At 45.5% G+C, this 21,849-nt stretch overlaps 1 protein-coding gene across 5 annotated transcripts in view; it reads left to right on the top strand.

The window, feature by feature from the left end:
• The window catches only part of AGPAT4 (1-acylglycerol-3-phosphate O-acyltransferase 4), a 261,101-nt gene that overhangs the window by 133,870 nt on the left and 105,382 nt on the right, over window positions 1-21,849 (top strand). For 2 of the 5 annotated variants that reach the window (XM_068231746.1, XM_068231743.1), the window contains exon 2: window positions 16,636-16,769. The exons of 2 other annotated variants lie outside the window; for them this stretch is intronic. The gene's annotated coding sequence lies outside the window, so the exon portion shown is untranslated. Of the gene's footprint in view, window positions 1-16,274; window positions 16,367-16,635; window positions 16,770-21,849 lie in introns of those variants that run through there. One more of the 5 variants, XM_068231745.1, reaches the window with a different exon arrangement.

The raw sequence follows: 21,849 nt of genomic DNA, 5'->3' as shown, positions 1-21,849 counted from the left end.
TCTGACTCTGATCCTGCCTTCTGATCCTGTACCTTCGCCTATCTGCCTACCTGTTGCCGAACCTCTGCCTGATTACCGTTTACTCTCTTGTCTCACGATTCTGTACCGATACTTACCTCTCTGTTACCGAATCTTGCCTGTCTGACCATTCTACTCGCCAGTGGGCCCTCGCCACTGGTGAGGTGTTACTGCGCCAGCTCCGCTGGTTCAGCAGCTCTGTTAGGCTATAGTTTAGCCTTAATTACCTGCAGTATAGTCTGAATCACCCGCTCCTCGGGAGATTCAGCAGCCTCTTCAGTTTTGTCTCTCCTGCTTGTTGGAGGTTATACGTTAGTACACGCTCAGTGTACTGTTTATACCTCACCAGCCCCTCTGGTGAGGTGTCATTACGATTAAAGTTACGGTTGCACCCAAACACTTACACTTTATTAGGTGTCCAGAGGTTAGCCATACTTGTATTATTGGTGATTCTGCAGATCACTAATAATCAGGTATACATCTGTATTGTTGGTGATACTGCAGATCATCAATAATCAGATACTCTTTGTGTGCTGACACCAACCGTTACAACACCCCATTGATACCCCTGGCGGCACAATGCGAGAGTGAGTACAGTCACGCGTCTGGCAGACCGTGACAGTGATTGGAGGAAACTGGCGGATCCTCCCCTCGCTTCCTGGCTGGGTGGCTCGGACCGGCGTTCGTGGTGAAAGTTACACTCGGTAATGGGCTGGTCATGGTGCCGGTGAGTCCTCCTTTGATTACATTTTCTATTTGGTTATAAATATGCATGTTTGTGCCATTAGCACTTGATCTCTGAGGACGCAAGCATTTAGCTTGCGAAATAGCTGTTGCTATCATAAATGTCTTGTCTTGTCTGGGGATGAAATAAATCGGTGGAACGTCTGCATACTCAGCTGGTTCTTGGATCTTTTTGATTCTCTTACAAGTGTCATTAAGTTACATTAGTTATGTTAATTAAAATAGACAGGTAATATAATCTCTTACTCACCTGTTTTGAAAGAACAGCCAAATGTTTGTGATATCATGGGGGCAGCCATCTTTTTGGTTGAAAGAAGGAGACAGAGAGCATGAGACACAGTTCCAACTGTCCTGTGTCCTGATCACCCCTCCCAGCTGCACGTGCTAGGCAAGGAGAACAACATTAGAAATCCCATTGTGCTTTGCACAGCATCGGGGGATATGCCCAGGCAGATTTCTTTGATTGGGCATAGCTTAGCTTCTGAGCAGGTAAAAATGAGGCTTGGGTAGCAAAAACAAAGTTCTGATGCTGTGAAACTGTAAAGAAACACTAAGCCTTTTCAGTGCTGCTGAGTAGATTTTTAGTTTGGAGGTTCACTTTAAGGAACTTGCATCTATTGTTCCACCACCTTGCACTTCCAACCGTATTGCCAAAAGGGGCCCCGGCATGGCCCTCAAACGATCATTGGCAATAGGTCAGATATGTATGGTATGGAATAATAAATGCAAGTTCCTCAAGAGGTGTGCAAACGCACTTTGTTACGTTGGATTACTTCAGCCACTTTGTCCAGCACCCACGAAACAGATGAACGCGGTGTTGGATTCTTTGGACTTAGTATCCTAAAAGATTTGTTGTTTCAGAGATGGTAGCACCAGCTTTTTGTGCACAGGCGAGCCTACCTTGTTCAAAGTCACTTAAATATTTTTTTCTTACCCATTTTGACATTCACTTTTGTGATAACTACCTCGTCCAAAGCTGAGCCTTATAAGCAACTATGCGTTGTTACGTCACTCTACATTACTTTTGCACTGGTTTACTTTCAAATAAGTAGTGTTTTTAATTTTTTGGACCACTCAGTATATATATCTATATATTTACTTTGTAAAGCTCAAGATGCCTCTTTCACATTATTTTAGGTGTTCCTATACAGCTATACATCATATAGTGTCATGCAAACCATTTTATCCAGTAACCCCAGTTTCTTAAATGAGTAGACTCTCTCATATTCTGTCATACATCTGTTCATGTATCTTGTTGTGATGAACAATGTTTAGAACCTGGGAGATCTGCTTCTAATGACCTCCATGATTGTGCAGTTGCTAGTTTGGGAACCCTCCCTATGTGTAACATAGAGCACCATGACATTGCCTCCAGTATAGAATAGAATGAGAGGGATCAAATTTTGCCATCTTCTCTGGGGTCATATACCATCTCGTAGCGGCTGGATAGTGTAATGGTTAAGGGCTCTGCCTCTGACACAGGAGACCTGGGTTCGAATCTCGTCTCTGCCTGTTCAGTAAGCCAGTAAGAGACCTTGGGCAAGACTCCCTAATGCTGCAACTGCCTATAGAGCGCGTCTTAGTGGCTGCTGCTCTGGCACTTTGAGTCAGGAGAAAAGCGCAATATAAATGTTCTGTGTCGTTGTCATTTTGGGATAATTACCAATAAGCAGTACCTTTCGAGACACCAGTAGTTGCTAAGAAAGATTTGGACCAGGAGTATATTAGCTAGCTAGAAGCTTTTGTTTATGTCTCTTCCCCATGCTTTAATATACATGCAGTTGCAAGAAAAAGTATGTGAATTATATGGATAATGTAATGTTCCCATGTTTTTTACTGAACGCACCATGTAAACATTCACAGTGCGGGTGAAAAAAGTATGTGAACCCTTGGATTTAATAACTGGTTGAACCTCCTTTGGCAGCAGTAACTTCAACCAAACTTTTCCTGTAGTTGCATATTAGATGTGCACAACAGTCAGGAGAACTCTTGACCATTCATTTTTACAGAACTATTTCAGTTTGGCAATATTTTTAGGATATCCAGTGTAAATTGCTTTCTTGAGGTCATGCCAAAGCATCTTAATTGAGTTGAGGTCAGGACTCTGACTGGACCACTCCCGAAGGCATATTTTCTTCTGTTCAAGCCATTCTGTTGTTGATTTACTTCTATGCTTTGGGTTGTTCTGTTGCAACATCCATATTCTGCTGAGCTTTAGTTGGTGGACAGATGGTCTTAAGTTCTCCTGCAAAATGTCTTGATAAACTTGGGGATTCATTTTTTCCTTCAATTATAGCAATCTGTCCAGGCCCTGACTCAGCAAAGCAGCCCCAAACCATTATGCCTCCACCACCATACTTCACAGTTGGGATGAGGTTTTGATGTTGGTGTGCTGTGCCTCTTTTTCTCCACTCATAGTGTTCTTTGTTTTTTCCAAACAACTCAACTTTAGTTTCATCTGTCCACAGAATATTTTGCCAGTACTGCTGTGAAACATCCAGGTGCTCTTTTTCAAACTAAACGTGTAACAATGTTTTTTGGTACAGCAGTGGTATCCTCCCATGAACTCCATTCTAGTTTAGTGTTTTACATATCGCAGCTTTGCTACCATGGATGTTAGCATATGCCAGAGACTTTTGTAAGTCTTTAGCTGACACTCTAGGATTTTTCTTCACCTCATTGAGCATTCAGAACTGTGCTCTTGCAGTCACCTTTACAGGATGGTCACTCCTAGGGAGAGTAGCAGTAGTGCTGAACTTTCTCAATTTATAGACAATTTGTTTTACCATGGACTGATGAAGTGCAAAGTTTTTGGTGATAATTGTATAACCCTTTTCAGCTTTATGCAAGTCAAACATTCTTAATCGTAGGTCTTCTGAGAGCAAGGCATCATTCACATCAGGAAATACTTCTAGGGAAAAAAAAAACCCAAACCGGTGTGTGTTTTTATAGGGCAGCTTTAACCAACACCTCCAATCTCATCTCATTGATTGGGCTCTGGTTGGTTGACACCTTAGTACACTTAGCTCTTGGAGATGTCATTAGTCTAAGGGTTCACATCTTTTAGTTTTAGCAAACTGTGATTATCTATGGTTGTAAATTAGATGAAGATCAGATCACATTTTATGACCAATTTGTGCAGAAATCCATATAATTAAAAAAGGTTCTCATACTTTTTCTTAAATAGTTAACCACTTAAGTACCAGCAGTCTCTGCCCCCTTAAGGACCAGAGCCTGCTGGCACCAGAACAACGGTAATCCCGACGCGCATACCCGCCGCAACCGCCATCATTGCCACTCGCCGGGCCCCCCAGGACATAGACTCTGCCGTCTCTATGAGGGCAGAGTCATGTGAGCCGGTCACGAGCCACTTTCATTGGCTCCTGACCCTGTCTTTCAATGTAAGCCAATGGGAGCAGCTTGCATTGAAAGACAGGGCCAGGAACCAGCGAAATCAGCTCCTGACCGGCTCACATGGCTCTGCCATCATAGAGACAGGCAGAGCCTGTGAGATGCGGCGAGACTCGTCGGGTTTGAGCGGCACAATCGGCGGGGAGTGACGGAAGCGGCGAATGCGTGCAGCGGCGGCTAATTTTTAGTAGTCTTTGTTTAGCATCCCATCTAATTTTATTTTCTATTTCTTGTTCTTTAGTATTGGATTTGTTCCCCTAATGTTTTTTCATGACTTTCTCTTGTTTATAAAGGTAAAATATGGATTATTTTTTGTCTTAGACAAGAAGGCATCATAACGTCTAAGCTGAGCTTTGTGCGGGATAGCAGTCAAGACATTCTACTCTTGGTTCTGTTGTAAGCCTCTATTATGTGCCTCATTAATACCAGTTCTTCTTTGATGGCTTTCTTTATCTTTTGTTCTTGTCTTTAATAAATTATGTTGGCTAGGATTCATCAATCCAGACTTTACAGACAGAGACTGAGGATAAAGTATACCTCTGGGCTCAGCCTTTGTTTGAGACACGGGCCACTTAGTTATGATGTTCTGAGGACATAATTTGTATCAAGTCATTGCAATACACTGTTAAAAAAAATGTTGCGGTATTATTTTATAATTGACTGCAGTGGAAAAATGTAATTGCTGTTAGAAGCAATGATAGCAATCCTCGGTACATCCATGCAGCTGGAAGAAATTAGACATGAAGTGGAACCCTGAACTCCGGGCTAAAGCCCATACATATGTTAGGTTAGAGACATTATTCCCAGGCAACTATGGAGTATCTGCTCTTGTGTGTTTCCTGTGTGGCTTTCACAGAACACTTGAACTTTTTTTAACCACTTAAGGACTGCAGTCATAAAACCCATTAAGGACCAGACTTTTTTCCATTCAGACCACTGCATGTTTAACGGTTTATTGCTCGGTCATACAACTTACTATCTAAATGAATTTTACCTCATTTTCTTGTCACTAATACAGCTTTCTTTTGGTGCTATTTGATTGCTGCTATGATTGTTAATTTTTATTATATTCATCAAAAAAGACATGACTTTTGTCAAAAAAAATGATTTGTTTAAGTTTCTGTGCTGACATTTTTCAAATAAAGTAAAATTTATATATACATTTTTGTCCAAATTTATTGTGCTACATGTTTTTGATAAAACAAAAATCCAATAAGTGTATATTTATTGTTTTGGGTAAAAGTTATAGCGTTTACAATGGGGCAAAAAGTGAATTTTCCAATTTTGAAGCATTTCTGACTTTTCTGAGCACCTGTCATGTTTCATGAGGTGCTAGAATTCCAGGATAGTATGAATACCCCCCCAAATGACCCCATTTTGGAAAGAAGACATCCCAAAGTATTCACTGAGAGGCATGGTGAGTTCATAGAAGATTTTATTTTTTGTCACAAGTTAGTTGAAAATGACACTTTGTGACAAAATAAATAAATTAAAAAAAGTTTCCTTTTTTGCCACTTGTGACAAAAAAAAAAAAATAATCTGCCACAGACTCTCCATGCTCCTCTCTGAATACTTTGGGGTGTCTACTTTCCAAAATGGGTTTATTTGTGGGGTGTGTTTACTGTCCTGGCATTTTGGGGGGTGCTAACTTGTAAGCAACCCTGTAAAGCCTAAGGCCCGGTTCACATTAGCGGTTGTTTGCCAAACGGACCGGATGACCTGACCGGATCCGGATCGGAACCGTACGGTTCTGATCCGGATCCGGTCAGGTTGCATCAGGTGTCCATCAGGATGCGATCCGGATCCGTTTGGCAAAAGTTCGTTAAAAACAAAAAAAAAGTTGGGGTCTGGGAGGTCAGCAGAAGGGGGACCTGTGGAATCAGGCCCTCTGCTGTTTAGCACTCACCTCCACCTCCGACATGCTGCCAACATCTCCGGATCCGGATCCAGCTGTGCTGCTCCACTCCAAAATGCTTGCCCATGTGTCCCCATCCAATATCGCCGCAACAATCCCCATAGGAAGTGGGGTAGAACATCCGGATTTCTCAGCCAGTGTGTTGTGCGCTCTCCGGTTCCCATTGGTTTGTATTGGCCGGATGGTGCAGTCCGGCTTCGCCCCGGATACGGCTGCCGGAGGAGCCGGATGAAAAAATAGCGCATGTTGGAACGGAGGCCGGATCCGGTCCGGCTCCGGTTTGGCAGAACGGACGCATGTGAACGGACGCATAGGCTTTCATTGCTATGCCGTGCGTCCGTTCCGTCCGTTCTGCAAGCGGTGCGGCTCCGGCACGGCGATTCCGGAGGGCCACCGCAAGTGTGAACCGGGCCTTAAGGGGCTCATAGGACTTTGGGCCCCTTAGCTTACCTAGGCTGCAAAAAAGTGTAACACGTGGTATGGCCGTACTCAGGAGAAATAGTATAATGTGTTTTTGGGTGTATTTTTACACATACCCATGCTGGGTGAGAGAAATGGCTCTGTAAATAAGGGTTGTTTTTTTTTGTACACACGATTGTCCATTTACAGATATATTTCTCCCACCCAGCATGGGTATGTGTAAAACTACACCCCAAAACACATTATACTACTTCCCCTGAGTATGGCGTGCTTGAAATTGATTAATCAATGTGCGGCTGGGATGCATCAGCCGGGTGCACATGATGACAGGAAGAGAGCACCAGCACAGAGCTCGAACTAGCGTACTGCGTGAGGGTCAAAGGGCGCCCTCACAGATTGATTACAATGCCGCCGCCGCCAATGGAGGAATTACTAGGAACGGAGGGGGACGCAGCCGCAAGGGAGTTGCGGTAAGAGACCTCACACCTCCCCATACACAAAGCGTCCCCCCAGCTAGGTCTTAATTTCGGAGTAGGTCTTATATTTCAAGCACGCTTGAAATATAAGGGAGGCCTTACTTTCATGGTAGGTCTAACTTTAGGGGAAACACGGTAGATGACAGGTTGTATTGACCCCTTGCGACGCCGCTGAGGCTGGCGCCGCAGCTGGATCCGTGCTTCATGCAGCTGCGTCGCTACTGAAGCTCGGTTGTCAGGACACTGGATCCCACCTTCCCTCTTCCTCACTAGCGGGGATGTGGGCTCGCAGACGGGACATGCAGGCACCGGTGTGTCGGTGTGCAGCCAGCTGATCGGGCTGCCAGCTGATCAAGCCACGTGCTGATCAGCTGGCCTGCCAGGCTGCCCTGTCCCGCTGCCTCTGGTCTTCCACTCACTGCCGACTGGATTCCCACCACCGCCGCTTGCCGTGGAAGCTTTTCTGTGCCTGATGGAGGGTTCCATGCCGCCGCACTAAGTAAAGCAGAGAAACAGCGGCACGGCTTCAGCCCCATCTACCAGCTGATCAGGAGCAGGCATCGGCAACACAGCCCTGGATCCAACTGGGGGGGGAAATCACAGCTGCCCGGCTCCATTCACCAGAGGATCAGCTCCAGGACAAGGCAAGTGTACCCTGCCATTTTCCTCCCTGCCACTCTGCTCCATGCCAGACCCTGCCAGCCCTGCCACTCTGCTGCATGCCAGACCCTGCCAGCCTGCACTCTGGTCTGGATTGCCACAACAGTTGGTGCAGCCTCCCAGGGGTCCGCGGTCTCCTCAGCCGCCATTGCTGTCTGGTTCGGAAACCAGGCCCCGATCTCTCCATACTAGGCCGCAACCAGGTGCTAAATTTAGGTGCGGCCTGGATCCTCAAGTTGCCAGCACGCCAGTCATCTTCCACACCAGTCATGCCACCCTTATCGCATACAGGCAGCTCACATGGGACTTTTTCGGCCAGCCAGCCGCCCAGAACACCAACCAAACACCAATTGGCCAGATTCCGCCGCAACCCCCTCTCTTTCTTACTCTGTCCCCAAGGACAGTCTGTGGGGCATCTGATTCAAGTATCACTGCAAAGTGTTTAAGTGCCTAGACGGCAGCGGATTACCCCCTGGTCCCTCTCCTTGGACTTTCTTTTTGTATCTCTTATCTATGTATAACTTTGTATAATTTTCTGTATCTACTGTATACTTGAGGTATTGCTTACTGTACCACTGTTTTTTATTGTACCAATGTACAGTGTTTACTGCATCACTTTATGCTTACTGTACTATTGCCGACCCTGAAGTGCCAAAACCAATTCCGGGTACAACCCCAGTTGTACTTGGCGAAATAAACTGATTCGGTATTGGCACTGAAGTGCAGGAAACGCAGGATGGTCTCAAATGGTGACCTGGACATGGCAGCAGAGAACATGGGCATGTAATGTATTGGGTGCATAGACCAATAAGATCGCAATACATTCTTTTTGACTAGACCCATGTTAAGGAGAAGACCCCAAAAAACGTTATTGTTCGGAAACTTGGAGTGGTTTCCACCGAAAAGGCTGGGCATGGTAGCTTCTTGGATTGGCGGTTGCGTATTGTGTGGCATAACGGTTGGTCACGGCCACAATTAAGTCGTAGAGACCAGCAGTGATCAGAAAAACAAATTCTGTCACTGCGGTGGGGCAGATGAGGGCTTGGCCGGGTGATCAGAAGCTCGGAGGGGGCAGATTAGGGCCTGATCTGATGGATAGGAGTGCTAGGAGGTGACAGGTGGTGACAGGAGGTGATTGATGGGTGTCTCGGGGTGATTAGAGGGGAGAATAGATGTAATCAATGCACTGGGGAGGTGATCGGAAGGGGGATCTGAGGGTTTGGCCGCGTGATCAGGAGCCCACACGGGGCAAATTAGGGCCTGATCTGATGAGTAGGTGTGCTAGGGGTGACATGAGGTGATTGATGAGTGTGATTAGAGGAGGGTATATATGCAATCAATGCATTGGGGGGGTCTGAGGGTGTGGGCGTGTGTTTGGGTGCCCACAAGGGGCAGATTAAGGTCTGATCTGATGGGTAGCAGTGGCAGGGGGTGATTGATGGGTGATTAGAGGGGAGAACAGATGTAAATAATGCACTGGGGAGGTGATAAGGGGGGGGGGGGGTCTGAGGGCAATCTAAGGGTGTGGGCGGGTGTTTGGGTGCCCGTAAGGGGCAGATTAGGGTCTGATCTGATGGGTAGCAGTGACAGGGGTTGACGGGGTGATTGATAGGTGATCAGGGTGTGATTAGACAAGACAAGACAAATAACATTTATATTGCGCTTTTCTCCTTGCGGACTCAAAGCGCCGGAGCAGAGCAGCAGCCACTAGGGCGCGCTCTATTGGCAGTAGCAGTGTAAGGGAGACTTGCCAAAGGTCTCCTACTGAATTAGTGCTGGCTTACTGAACAGGCAGAGCCGAGATTCGAACCCTGGTCTCCTATGTCAGAGGCAGAGCCCTTAACCATTAGTATGAGGAGTGGGCTCCAACCAGCAACAATCACCACAAACTAATATGACATGTGTTAGTCCGTTTATAACATGACTCAGAATGGTTTGAGAACTACAGAATTTGTAGAAAAAGCAGACAAAGGTCTGCAAGTCAAAACACTCAATGAGTCATGGAGTTTTATAAAAAATATATATAAAGTTTTTATTTTAACACATTAAAAAATCAAATAGTAGCACGTAAAAAAGACCCCATATTGTAAGGCAGTTATTAAGGCACGGTCTGCTAGGTCACACCGCTCCCTATCCAGTTGCTGTATTATGCACTATTAGTGTCAAAAACCATCATACAGGAAAGCTAGATCAATAATCCAGGTAGATGTATCCATATAGTGGCCTGTTGTATCCAGGTTAGACCTGGGTTAATTCTGAATATAGGTGTGTACAGTTCTAATGATAGCTTCCACAACGGAGTGCGGGGACGTGCAGTCAGGTAAACACCATAATCACAAGGTTTTGGACGATATGGGAGATGTAGGTAACGGTTCACCCAGTATGTGTTACTCAGTCTATATTGCGGTGATGCCCACTCGCAGCATCCACCCTGCAAGCAGCAAATCTGTACATCAATAAATCCACTTAGCTCAGATGCCCAATCGCAACATCTTCATGGATCCAAAACAGCACAGTCCCACAAAGCATGGATACAATAAAGTTGTATAGCTACCACAGCGTTGGTACAGGCCTGTACTTGTAGCGAAGCTTCCTCATTGAAGCTGTGATGGTAAAGCATCCAGGTCGTCAAACCAGCGGTGTGAGGGCCAGCGAAGCTGGATGATATGGGAGCGGTGGAGATGGAGTGTAAGCCGACTGGTTTCGCCGGGATACCCGGCTCTTCAGGGCGCCTAGCCGTGCAGAAACTGCCTGTGGGTGCAGTTGTGTCGCCCCACGCCATAAATGGCACGTCCGCGGAAGTGTGTCTGACGCGCTCCACCAAGGGGCGCGGTCTCTGTGTTCCACGTAGCCCGGACCAATAGCGGAAGTGACGTGGGAGGCGCACGCCCAGAGCGCGACCCAGGCCTCCGCATTAGGTGAGCGCCGACAGTAAGAGACAGGGGGCAGGCACCAGGGCGCAAGTCGCGCCCCCCAGCACCGCCCCCCTTTTTGTCGGCGCCCCTGTGTGGCCACTCCCATCCAAGCCCCATGCGCAGAGACCCGAAGGGGGATAGGAGGAGGGGACAGATAAAGGGAAAGACAACAGGTCTCTGCGCGCGCAGGCCAAGAGGAGAGCGTAGCCACACAACCGAGCTTAAGGCGAGACCCCGCTTCGAAAAATTTAAAAAGGTAATAAATATTACACAAGTTGACTAAGGTCTACATCTATGTAGTACAAGAGCGGCATCAGCATAGTGAATCATAACATATATGTCCATACCATTGAATCACATAAGTAGTAATAAGAGATGTATATATGTATAGAAGGCATACACCAATATCAATAAGGTGTAATGCCTGGGGCAACCCTTAGTAGAGGGTTGGAGGCAGCAGGGGGGGGCAACCATCCATCCGGAGATCAACATGCAAAGAATGGGGAAGGGGGAAAAAAGGGGATGGAATGAAAGAAATAAAAAATTTAAAATTAAAGATTATTAAGGAAAATCTCATCATGTTACAGAAAAGGTGAATACTTCAATTCATCATTTAAACCGGGCGGAGTGGTGGCTTCTAATTCATAAATCCAGCGACATTCACGTTGCATCAACAATTTGTCTAGATTGCCCCCCCTGGGGTTGGGGTGTATACAATCTATCGCACTAAAGAAAACTTTGTTATGTGGATTTGCTTTACATGCAACTATGTGTCTTGCAACAGGTGAGCGTAAATTATGACCCTCAATGTCCTGTGTATGTTCTAAGATTCTTCTCCGAAAATTTTGTGTTGTTTTTCCTATGTAGAAGGCGTCACATGTGCATTTAAGCACATAAATGACCCCTTCACTCTCACAGTTTACAAAATGTTTAATGTGGACTGTTCTGTTTATGTGTGGGAGGGTGACTGATCGTCCCACTATTATGAAGGGGCATTGATTACACGATCCACATCTGTATACTCCCTTGACCCTACATGTGTCTAGGCGGTTGTTGCCACGGTAATGACTTCTCACCAATCTATTAGATATAGTTGGTGCTCTCCTAAAGATAATTTTGGGTTCAGGTGGAACACATTGGCGAATTCTACAGTCATCTGTCAGGAGGTGCCAGTGTTTAGAAAGAATTTTATGGAGCTGTCCCTGCTGTTTATTATAGGTGGTAATCATGGGGACCACATCCAAGGCTGCTCTAGATCTACCCTTTTTAGAACGTGAATGAATAAGAGTTTCGCGATCGGACGCGAGTGCTCTATTATATGCCTTGCGAGTGTTGGTTTTAGAATAACCCCTTGCCTGGAATCTATCATGTAGGGCTTCCGCCTCTTGTTGGAAATCCTGTAAAGTTGAGCAATTACGTCTCGCTCTCAGGTATTGGCCTGTGGGAATGCTGCGTATTAAATGCTGCGGATGGAAACTATTTACATGCAGAACAGTATTTGATGCCGTGGGTTTTCTATACAGCCTTGTATTGAGGTCCCCATTTTCTCCAACCTCCATCAATAGATAGATAGTTGATAGGAACGCAGAGACCGCGCCCCTTGGTGGAGCGCGGCAGACGCACTTCCGCGGACACGCCATTTATGGCGTGGGGCGACACAACTGCACCCACAGGCAGTTTCTGCACGGCTAGGCGCCCTGAAGAGCCGGGTATCCGGCTTACACTCCATCTCCACCACTCCCATATCATCCAGCTTCGCTGGCCCTCACACCGCTGGTTTGACGACCTGGATGCTTTACCATCACAGCTTCAATGAGGAAGCTTCGCTACAAGTACAGGCCTGTACCAACGCTGTGGTAGCTATACAACTTTATTGTATCCATGCTTTGTGGGACTGTGCTGTTTTGGATCCATGAAGATGTTGCGATTGGGCATCTGAGCTAAGTGGATTTATTGATGTACAGATTTGCTGCTTGCAGGGTGGATGCTGCGAGTGGGCATCACCGCAATATAGACTGAGTAACACATACTGGGTGAACCGTTACCTACATCTCCCATATCGTCCAAAACCTTGTGATTATGGTGTTTACCTGACTGCACGTCCCCGCACTCCGTTGTGGAAGCTATCATTAGAACTGTACACACCTACAGTGGTGTGAAAAACTATTTGCCCCCTTCCTGATTTCTTATTCTTTTGCATGTTTGTCACACTTCAATGTTTCTGCTCATCAAAAACCGTTAACTATTAGTCAAAGATAACATAATTGAACACAAAATGCAGTTTAAAATTATGTTTTTTATTATTTAGTGAGAAAAATAACTCAAAACCTACATGGCCCTGTGTGAAAAAGAAATTGCCCCCTGAACCTAATAACTGGTTGGGCCACCCTTAGCAGCAATAACTGCAATCAAGCGTTTGCGATAACTTGCAACGAGTCTTTTACAGCACTCTGGAGGAATTTTGGCCCACTCATCTTTGCAGAATTGTTGTAATTCAGCTTTATTTGAGGGTTTTCTAGCATGAACCACCTTTTTAAGGTCATGCCACAACATCTCGAAATGATTCAGGTCAGGACTTTGACTAGGCCACTCCAAAGTCTTCATTTTGTTTTTCTTCAGCCATTCAGAGGTGGATTTGCTGGTGTGTTTTGGGTCATTGTCCTGCTGCAGCACCCAAGATCGCTTCAGCTTGAGTTGACGAACAGATGGCCGGACATTCTCCTTCAGGATTTTTTGGTAGACAGTAGAATTCATGGTTCCATCTATCACAGCAAGCCTTCCAGGTCCTGAAGCAGCAAAACAACCCCAGACCATCACACTACCACCACCATATTTTACTGTTGGTATGATGTTCTTTTGCTGAAATGCTGTGTTACTTCTACGCCAGATGTAACGGGACACGCACCTTCCAAAAAGTTCAACTTTTGTCTCGTCGGTCCACAAGGTATTTTCCCAAAAGTCTTGCCAATTATTGAGATGGTTTTTTTTAGCAAAATTGAGACTAGCCTTAATGTTCTTTTTGCTTAAAAGTGGTTTGTGCCTTGGATATCTGCCATGCAGACCGTTTTTGCCCAGTCTCTTTCTTATGTTGGAGTCGTGAACAATGACCTTAATTGAGGCAAGGGAGGCCTGCAGTTCTTTAGATGTTGTCCTGGGGTCTTTTTTGGCCTCTCGGGTTGAGTTTTCTCTGCGCTCTTGGGTTAATTTTGGTCGGCCAGCCACTCCTGGGAAGGTTCATCACTGTTCCATGTTTTTGCCATTTGTGGATAATGGCTCTCACTGTGGTTTGCTGGAGTCCCAAAGCTTTAGAAATGGCTTTATAACCTTTACCAGACTGATAGATCTCAATTACAGTACTTTGTTCTCATTTGTTCCTGAATTTCTTTGGATTTTGGCATGATGTCTAGCTTTTGAGGTGCTTTTGGTCTACTTCTCTGTGTCAGATAGCTCCTATTTAAGTGATTTCTTGATTGAAACAGGTGTGGCAGTAATCAGGCCTGGGGGTGACTACAGAAATTGAACTCAGGTGTGATAAACCACAGTTAAGTTATTTTTTAACAAGGGGGGGCAATCACTTTTTCACACAGGGCCATGTAGATTTGGAGGTTTTTTTTCTCACTAAATAATAAAAACCATCATTTAAAACTGCATTTTGTGTTCAATTATGTTATCTTTGACTAATAGTTAAAGGTTTTTGATGAGCAGAAACATTTAAGTGTGACAAACATGCAAAAGAATAAGAAATCAGGAAGGGGGCAAATAGTTTTTCACACCACTGTATATTCAGAATTAACCCAGGTCTAACCTGGATACAACAGGCCACTATATGGATACATCTACCTGGATTATTGATCTAGCTTTCCTGTATGATGGTTTTTGACACTAATAGTGCATAATACAGCAACTGGATAGGGAGCGGTGTGACCTAGCAGACCGTGCCTTAATAACTGCCTTACAATATGGGGTCTTTTTTACGTGCTACTATTTGATTTTTTAATGTGTTAAAATAAAAACTTTATATATATTTTTTATAAAACTCCATGACTCATTGAGTGTTTTGACTTGCAGACCTTTGTCTGCTTTTTCTACAAGCCCTTAACCATTACACCATCAGCCAACTGCTAGAGGGGAGAATAGATGCAAGCTATGCACTGGCGAGGTGATCGGGGGGGGGGGTTGTGTCTGAGGGCGATCTAAGGGTGTGGGCGGGTAATTGGGTGCCCGCAAGGGGCAGATTAGGGTCTGATCTTATGGGTAGCAGTGACAGGGGGTGATTGGTGGGTGATTAGAGGGGAAAACAGATGTACACAATGCACTTGGGAGGTGATCTGAGGGGGGGGGGGGTCTGCGGGCGATCTGAGGGTGTGAGCGGGTGAGATTAGGGTCTGATCTGATGGGTGGCAGTGACAGGTGGTGATTGATGGGTGATTGACAGGTGATTGAAAGGTGATCAGTGGGTGATTACAGGGGAGGATAGATGTATACAGTACACAGGGGGGGGGGGGTCTATGGAGGATCTGAGGGTGTGGGGAGGAATCTAAAAAATAGCGATGACAGATAGTGACAGGGGGTGATTGATGGGTGATTAGGGGGGTGATTGGGTGCAAACAGTGGTCTGGGGGGGGGGTGATCAGGGGGGGTCTAAGGGGTGCTGTGGGCGATCAGGGGGCAGGGGGGGCCAGAACAGTGTGTGCTTACCAGGGGGGCTGCCTCCTGCCCTGGTGGTCCCTCGATCACTGGGATCACCAGGGCAGGAGGCAGCCTGTATAATACGCTTTGAATACATTACAAAGCGTATTATACGCTTACTATGCGACAGATCGAGGGTTAACAACCCGCCGGCGCTGCTAATTGGCCGGCGGGTGGGCGGAGCCTAATGTCAGCGGATGCGTGCGATCCCCGGCAGTTCAGTCCCCCAGGTGCCGCCGCCAATTGGAGTTACGCGGCCCTGGGGGAGCTATTTTGCCGCCGCCAATTGGCTATGGGCGGTCGGCAAGTGGTTAAGCACTATAAATGCAATACATAACCTTTTATCATTTACAGTTAGGTCCATAAATATTTGGACAGACACAACTTCTTTTTCAAATTTTGGTTCTGTACATTACCTGAAGGATTTTTAAAGCTAATGTTCAGCTTAAAAAAAAAAACTAGATAGATACTCACCTATGGAGAGGGAAGGCTCTGGGTCCTATAGAGGCTTCCCACTCCCCTTCCAGTTCCAGCAATATCACCCTAGTTTAATACTACTATGCTTACACTTGTGATACATTAGCTGCAGTGTGGTGAGTTCTGCTTGAAATTTGAGTTTATAAACCATTCCCATTGCTTGTACTTTTCAGTTCCTTTAATTCTTATTTGCCTCCACAGCTTAGCAACACACTGTATACAAGGAAGTACAGATTAATAAGTCATGTCTAATGCTGGGTACACACTATGAGATTTTCTGGCCGATTTACTGTCAGATCGATTGTTTCCAACATGTTCGATTTGCTTTCCGAACTATCTCAGAGCATTTTCCGATTGATTTTCGTTAACTTCAATAGGAAATCGATCGGAAAATGCTCGGAAATCGATCGGAAAGCAAATCGGACATGTTGAAAATAATCGATCTGACAGATTAGTGTGAAACATTAGTCACATGCCAGTTCACCCAGATTTATTTATTTTTTGTCAGTAAACTGTGAAACGTGAGAATGTTTTTACAGCGAACCTGTGAGCAAAAAGAAAGGTACAGGAAAACCTGTTGATGATCCAGAGTCTTCTTTGATCCTCTTCCAGCCCTCTGTTGGTCTCCAGTACTGTCACAGGTACATTTTAATAAAACCAGTCATTTACCATATTAAGTGTTGAAAATTCCAGGCTAATAAGTATTTCTAATGAAGAAGCTCCTGCAATAAGGAGAAGAGTGTTCTCCCTTATTTTGTGCAATGTCACTTTTCCTTCTGAAACCTGTTACATTTTCAAGAAGCGGTGTTTATGTTATGAAATTTCTTCAAGTACCTTGCAAAAATTCTGGTTTTAGCGCCATGTGTTACATATCAGATCATTACAATTGGCAGATATGTGCTCTCTGCAGGTCCTTGGTTGTCTGTTCCACGTGAGGTCTTCGTGTATTTTTTAGTGGCTTCTACTCCATACTGATCTCCAACGTCCTCTTACCTCCTCCACATGAGTTCTGTTCCTGTTGGCTCCTTCCTCTGGCCTGTGTGGGTAAGGATGTAAGACAAAATTGTGCACTCTGCTGCAATGTCAGCTACAGTACAGATGGACAGATACCACCTGAAGAAAAAACATGCTTATTTAGCATATTAACCAGTAGACAAGGTGATACAAGCGCTTCTCACTGATTGCTGCAGGTCATTGTTGCAGTTTAAGGTGACCATTATTCAGCATATTAAAATGCAATCCCGACCTATGTTTTCGGCACACTTCTTCATCAGGAGATCATGCGTATATCTCCGCACCACTCTTAGTAAGCTATATATGCAAACTAGCAACACTTGTGCATTGCAAATAATTATACATTCTTCACAGTGTGCATTCAAATTACACTAGCCTGAACTACTGGATGGATCTCCTTCATGATATTTATACCAGTGTACTGTGTGTATACTATATAATATTTAGTTTAAAAGCATTCATTTCTGTTGTAAGGTGCACTTTAACACACTCCAGGCACAGATATTCTACTAGTGCTATGTAGGCATTGTTTCAGTTGTGTATATAGCTAGCTGTGGAATAAATCACTTTAGGAATATGTGGTTAGCTGCACTTTCACCAGCCATTTCCTGTGGCACTGACTTTCACAGTTACAGACTGCAGTCTTCACAGAGAGCTTTCCTGTTACATTATCTTTGCAGTCTGAAAAGCATGATGGTACTAAAGCAAACTACTGTCAGTGTCTTCAGCTGGGCTGTGTCTGGTCTTATGATCATAATAGTAGAACTTTTAGTTGCAGAGCATGAAAGGTTTGACACAAAAAAAGTACTACCGAAAGAAGGAATTGCCCCAAAAATATATAATATATATTATATATTTTTGGGTTGCCTCCTTTCCTCCCTAGTTTCTTCAAGACCCCCTATAGTTCATAGTTCGCACAGTTGACGGACTGTCTGATACTCTATTATACCCTTTTTTGGAGAACGACCCCAATATACTCCCATCGGGGGGCTAGACCCACTGCACCCAAGCCTGTGATTGTCGTTCTGCAACCTGGGTTTGTGAGTACCTAACTTATTTGTTGTCTATCTGCCTATTACATTGACTTACTACAGTACACCATAAAGGGCTCTCCTGTGTTTTTATCCACCCCATCCTGGAAGATCTTAAGGTCTTTCCAGACTTCTAGCAAGATGGCACCGAGCGGCTGCCTCAGCACACAGGGCTGCTGGAACTCTTCACTTTTCTCACTTTCTTAGTAGTTTTATGCTTGTCCCAGACAGATTAGATCGCTTAGTATAGGTTTTGGTGTAGTGTAGTAGTTTAGTTTAGATTAGTTTATGGAAAGTCTTCGCCAGAGCCACCCTCACAGAGTCCCGTACGGGCCTGCCCCAGCTACAGACCCTGCTGACTCACCCCAACATTGCTACAAACTGGCCTGTTGCAGCCCCTGCTTGGGGACTGATCAGCAGCTCGAAATCATCAACCCCCATCTGCGCCCAACAAGCAGCGGCAACCACACTCCATTGCCTCCAACACACCTTGCTCCTAGAGACACTCACCAGCGAGGGAGACTGCTAGGAGAGCGCATGCCGCTGCTGGCCATTCCACTTCTGCACCTGTGGCAACTGGCGGTGCTGCTCTGCAGCACGTGTGGAGAACCTAGGCAGTTGTGTCCCTAGCATCTGTGCAGTGCCCCCCATGATCCGTTCTTGGCAGGCCATCAGCTGTAGTGCCACCACTGTGGTGCTACGGCCCTCCCACATGGTTCCATCCCGTGCTGTGGTCTCAGCACAGGGAAAAGTCCACCATTGGCCGCATCACTACAGCCAGAGGACACGGGCACCAAGCCCTCAGCTCTATCGTCGCTGTGGTGTTACTCCAGCCCTCCCACATGGTCCCGGCATAAGGAAAGGTCCCATCCTGCACCATCAGCCACACCACCTGCAGCCAGAGGTCTCCAGCCCACCCACATGGTTCTGTTCTGGGGAACAAGCCACAGGTTCCCAATTCAGCAGGCCACAAGACATCAGGCTTCTTGGGACTGCCACAGCTACCTACCTTAGATCCCAAACTAAAGGCCCCACATACAAGTCAAATACCTAGGACAGTCTGAATTACTGCTTAAACATACTGGCTCTGGAATGCCCTGGCTGCCACTTTGAATTCAACTGACCCCAGTCTGGCACCTACAAAGATGATGCCGGACCAGCAGCTGCGGATCCACCACAGGTGCATGATCCACCTGTAACGTATAAAGATTTGCACTGAATGTGGATTGTCACTTCTTGTGGAAATACTAAAGTCAAACCAAGGGTAAAAGTGAAATAATGTAAAGGTTTATTTACAAAATGCAGGCTATATACAGGTGATTAGAAATTGGTGCAAGAACATAAATACAAGCACATTCAAGTAAAAATAGTAATACGATTGCAAACAAATAGCAATACAATTGCAGGCAGACGTATTCTGATCAGACCCAGTGTGTATATATACAGTGTGCATACAGCGACCACCGGACCTTGTCTAAAATAATCTAACTATACAAACAGGATAATATACAGTCAGGCTCAGGACACAATTCAGCAGGCAAGTAGGTAGTCGTACAGGCAGAGCTCATATACCAGGAAGTCATAAAACAGAAACGATAAGCAAGAGAATAGGCAGGCAATGTGAATGTCATACAACAAGGAGTCAAGCAATCGGGAATCAGGAAGCAATGACCAGAACGAGAACATAGGCTCTGAGGCTATCTTCACCAATGAGCTAGCAAAGATGTACTCCTGGAGCTGAACTTGTATACTGCACTGGATGGTCATGTGACAGCTTCCAAGGCTGCAGAGACACAGTTCTTGAATACACAGACCTCTGCTGGTGGGCAGAGAGAACTTAATGATGATTGCAAAATGTTCTTGAAGAAAGAGGGGACATCTGCTGGTGGACTGAGGAAGTCCATGTAAACAGTTCACAAATGTCGCCAGCAGGAACAGATCATGACACTACCAAAGCTGCAAAATCCACCACAGCTGCATGCTAGCTAAACGGGACACTAACTGGCCAGGTTACACCGCAGTCTCTCGCTTTCACTCACAGTCTCTCTGTCACTGTTCTTTTTACCTACTCTCTATCTCTCTTTCCCTCCTTTTTCCTCCTCTCTCTCTCTCTCTCTCTCTCTCTCTCTCTCTCTCTCTCTCTCTTCCCCATGATAGACGGGGCCATCTGATACAAATTTTCACTGTAGAAGCATTTGAGTACCATAGATGACAACACATTGCCCCCTGGTTCTTTCTCCTGGGTCCATCTTTTACGGAATCTTCTACCTATGCCTTTACTCTTTGCCTTGTATATGCATCTTACCTACTGTGTGTATCCACTGTATGTATATGTATGCAAGGTATGTGCAGGGCCTTTCTTTCATGAGGCAAGGTGAAACATTTGCATCAGGCGGCAGAGATTACAGGGGCGGCATGTTTGTACTGTGTTTACACTAACATCTTGTAGTCAGAGTAGGAAGATAAGGAGACTCACAAATTCACAGCCAGCCAGTGTGCTATTGTGTTGAGCTGCAGCATGTCATGTGAGAACATTAACTGAAGCAGAATACATTGTCGGGTGCTGTGCGATAATTCCAAATCGTGGTGATGGGCGCATCCTCACAAGTTGGCCTCAGGCAGCAAAAAGTCTAGAACAGTCCCTGTGTATGTACCTACTGTATACTTACTGCACCTACTGTATGTATGTACCTACTGTATGCTAATGCACTGCAGTGTTCTCCCCAGGATTTTTTTCCAGCCGGGTAGCATGAACAAGTAGCCGGGTGGAGCGCGACAGGTGAATGCAGGACAAGTACAACTCTGCTTACATCATAGGAGGAGGCTGAGAAGAGACGAGCCGGTGTATCTGCTAGGTACATACAATGCAATGACAATGACAGATTAACTTTCAGATCGACTATTTCCAACATGTTCAATCTGATTTTCAATCAATTTTCCGTTCACTTCTATAGGAAATTGAGCAGAAATTTGATCAGAAATCAGATCGCACATGTTGGAAATAGTCGATCTGACAGTAAATCTGTCAGAAAATTGCATTGTGTGTACCTAGCATTAGGGATAAATTATTTCAGATTATGGGGCTCAGGTCCCTTTAAAGCAGACCAGCACTCAGAACTTCCTCTCTCCTCTAAAAGATAAGCAACAACATAATACACTTTAAAGAAAAACATTTCATTGTTACAGCTGATTCAAATTCTACAATAAATCTGCACTGTTTCTACCTACTGCTTTCAAGGAAGCAGACATATTGTTATCCTCCTGTGCTTTCAAATGAGTTTATCTGCCATGACGTCAGGTGACACAGGAGAGAAATAAAATTACAAATTGTGATCATACAAGAGGGGTAATTAGGCAGGCTAGACTCTAATTACATACAGAGTACATTTTGCTATGTTTTCCTTCTGTGGAAGAGTTCAGGTCCACTTTGTTCCTGCAGTGTGATTGTTGGAGGGGGAGGGAGAGCACTTCAAACAGGATGCAAGCTGGGGAAAGACACTAACACAGCAGGAGAGCAGATTGCACTTTTTTTTTAACTTTCAGTTTGGGACTCGGCAGCAGAGGAGAGACGTAGAGAGGAGTGCACAGGAGGCTGCCTGGAAACACCCTGTCACTGCAGTGTACTGCTCTAACCTCTGTCCCCCGAACTGAACGTAAACAACAACAAAAAAGCTGAGCTCTGAAGTCCTATCACTTCTCCTGCTCTCCGTAGCTGGATTAGACCAGCAGCTCCTTATCTAAATACACCGCCATGGTCGTTGTCTGGGGGGAATGGAGAACGAATGAGCCGCTCTGGCTGTCCCTGATTGCCGAACCCACATGGTCTCCTCTCTCATAACTCCTGCAGGCTGCTGACAGGATGTGTGGGTGTGCTTCCTTGGCTACCTCTCTTTTCATTGGACAGAGAGGTGCCGGGATAAAATAAAGACTGTTATTCAGTGGCGGGCGGGAGAGAGAGACGAAGCTGGAGTTTCCAGCTAGATGAGGTGCATGGTGCCACCCAGCGAATCCCTGCTCCACTAGAAAGCGTGAGTTGACAGGCAGTGCACAGCGTCAGCTTTCGCTAGTGTACCAGAGCT

Source organism: Hyperolius riggenbachi, chromosome 4 (assembly GCF_040937935.1).
Source record: "Hyperolius riggenbachi isolate aHypRig1 chromosome 4, aHypRig1.pri, whole genome shotgun sequence".
NCBI classification, from domain to species: domain Eukaryota; kingdom Metazoa; phylum Chordata; class Amphibia; order Anura; family Hyperoliidae; genus Hyperolius; species Hyperolius riggenbachi.
The sequence above is the reverse complement of the archived record's forward strand: the minus strand, read 5'-3'. Positions and strand labels throughout refer to the sequence as shown.